At 44.7% G+C, this 2907-nt stretch overlaps 1 pseudogene; it reads right to left on the bottom strand.

Annotated features, from left to right (window-relative positions):
* Positions 1-245: 245 nt before the first annotated feature.
* Positions 246-2559, bottom strand: LOC129626168 (mitotic checkpoint serine/threonine-protein kinase BUB1-like; annotated as a pseudogene).
* Positions 2560-2907: the final 348 nt, after the last annotated feature.

The following is a 2907-nucleotide window of genomic DNA, read 5'->3' on the forward strand; positions in this document are numbered from 1 at the left end:
GATTTCCCCCTATTCAGTGGTTAGGAATACATCAATGTACAGAATTCTTAATTCAGTCATATACAGAGTAAGTGCCATCTATTGTAATGTATTCTTCCTCCCTCCACTGCTCGAGGACAGCAGAAAGCAATTCTCCTACTGGAATGTGCAGTTGGTCCACCACTTCACTGAACCAATTTAGGATGCTCAACTTCCTTTGTAAGATGGATTTTTTTTTTTTTTTGCTCCCTATTCACATCGAGGGCCCTCGACATTTGGAATCTGGATGGCATCGTTTTGGAGAGCATGCACACTTGAAGTTCAGGAGTGTTCTCCGTTTAACATACTTGCAGCTTAACTTTTTTTCTAAAATTCACTTCCATATTGTACAGATTGTTTACCTTCAAAACAAATTTCTCCTTATTTTTGCTATTGTTCACATCTCCATGGGTAACTTCATAGACTTGGGCAAAAGCCCCTTCTCCAAGAAGCTGATCAATGTAGACCAGCAAAGAGCCTAATTGGAATTCAGTCTTGGGCTTGATGGCTGGAAGCTTACATGTCCATTCGTAAGTATTTGGATAGAAACTCACTGGTTTAGAAAGCTCGGATAAAAGTTTGAGAATCAACTCCTCATCTCAGGAACTCTCAACAGTGAAGTTTGGAGCATCTACGTTCCCAAACAAGCCAGCCTGCATCGATTCAGCCTGGAGCCCAGCGCTGGCTTCTGACGGATCCTCTGCAATGGCAAAGTCAGGGGGTCCCACTCTGCCTTGCTGGTCAGCATGGCTGCAGCAGGCTGGCCCAGACAGAGCAAGGATGCAGAAGGGACATCTGCGGGGCACACTAAGTCTCAGCTTATCTCTTCAATTGGACTGAACTTTCTTTCAAGGGTTCCACCTTGTTTCTTTTGAAAGAATCCAAAGCCACATGGGTGTGCTGGTGTGCTACCATATTTTCTTTCTCTTCCAGTGGGTGCACGGAGTCCATGGGAAGCCTGTGGAAGGGCATAGACGTGAGCTGCACGGCGAACCTCAAGTCTCCTGGGCTCTTGGGGCTGGGCGCCAGGCTTTTGTTGCAGCGGACACCCCCCACGGCTGAATCATCCAGAAACTCATCAGTGTGAGGCATTTCATTTGGTTTTGTAGGAAACCAGCTCATGGAATGTTCTCCAAAGGTCCTGGCTCCTGCAGGTTTAGTTTTTGGCTGTGGTAATCCATAATTTTCTTTGTTTCCATCTTCAAAGACAGGAAAAGCAGATGACAAAGAAGAGATGATCTTACTGACTCCCCAAAGCCCCAGAAGATGTTACATTTTTTTGAAACTTGGCTTCAAACGCATCTTCATTTTGACCTAGAGATGGCCATTCCTCTTTGTCATCAGAAATATCAGGAACTGTAGGAGCCTGAAACATATTCACGATGAAACCAAGAGCTTACTTTGTGTGCACGGTGGGTGATGGCTGCACTTTGGATGGTGTTGCCTGAACCAGTGCCAGTGATGTGTTTGGAGTTGTGTGAAAGGAACTTGTGTTAATAACCTCTGTGTTTCACACCCTCCTTTGATCTCTGCTCCACTCTGTGGCCTGAATTTACGAGTACTTTTGTTCACACACCTGGCATCTTTGCTGACCTCTGAAAACATGGCATCCATCACTGGCTGGCCTGCCAAAGGAACCGGGCAAGCTACACTCTGGTTGACGGCTGGGAACACCAAAGCAGTGGTGACAGCATTTGCCATAAGAGGAACAGAAGTTGCCTCTCTGGGTTTCTTGTCCGCATTCTTCGAGGTCTGCTGAGGGATGGCTGGAAGACTCAGAGCTCTTAGTTCCTGCTGGGAGTCTGTGTGTGGCCCCAAACGTGCTGGACTGACTTCAGACATCCCCTGGGAAGAGGGCAGGTTCTCATGAGACATCTCTGCTACTTGGTGCAACTTCTTATGAAGCTCATCCATTTTCTGTTTTAATAGTTGTTCATCAAAAGCATTTGCTTCTTTCCTTTTCATATAATGCCTCTCTTCATTTACCCATTGTTCATGCTGTCTCCGTAGATTGTATTTCTGGGCTCTCAGCTCTTTGAAAGAAAACTCCAATTCTCAGCGAATAAGCTTCTCCTTGCAATACATGACAAACTGCTGAACATAAGCTTTGTCTGCCATAGATGGGTGTGCAGAATATCCTGATTTAGAAATCATAATCACCCTTTGTTCCATGTTCGACCCTTTATCACCAGCTGCAGGTGTTTCTCCAGAAAGTTGTGGACTCTGATTCTTAGAAATGCAGGCTACTTCCTGGATTTGATTTTGAGTTACCTTTGATTTAAAATCTGAGCATCAAGCAGAGGTTCTGAGGTTCTTGCTGGAGTTGGCAAATGGTTTCAGTGAGGTGTGTCTGAAACATCCTGTACTGTTGCTGCGGTAGCTCCCTAGGTTTGACAGAGGAGCTGACCAGGTTCTGATCCCCTGGTTGTACAGAAACTCAAAAAACTGGTGATGGTCACTGTTGCACTTGACAAATTTTAAACAATAATTGATGAACCTTGGGTCACTGTGATATCACTTCTTATCTAAAAATTCCTTCATTAGATGCTCTGATGAAATTGTTCACAACAAACTGGAAAATTCTTCAAGAGATGGGAATACCAGAGCACCTGACCTGCCTCCTGAGAAATCTGTATGCAGGTCAAGAAGCAACAGTTAGAACTGGACATGGAACAACAGATGGGTTCCAAATTGGGAAAGGAGTATGTCAGGCTGTATATTGTCACCCTGCTTATTTAACTTATATGCAGAGTACATCATGAGAAACGCTGGACTGGATGAAGCACAAGCTGGAATCAAGATTGCTGGGAAAAATATCAGTACCTCAGATATGCAGATAACACCACACTTATGGCAGAAAGTGAAGGAGAACTAAAGAGCCTCTTGATG

This window comes from Bubalus kerabau, chromosome 13 (genome assembly GCF_029407905.1).
Source record: "Bubalus kerabau isolate K-KA32 ecotype Philippines breed swamp buffalo chromosome 13, PCC_UOA_SB_1v2, whole genome shotgun sequence".
Classification (NCBI taxonomy): Eukaryota; Metazoa; Chordata; class Mammalia; order Artiodactyla; family Bovidae; genus Bubalus; species Bubalus kerabau.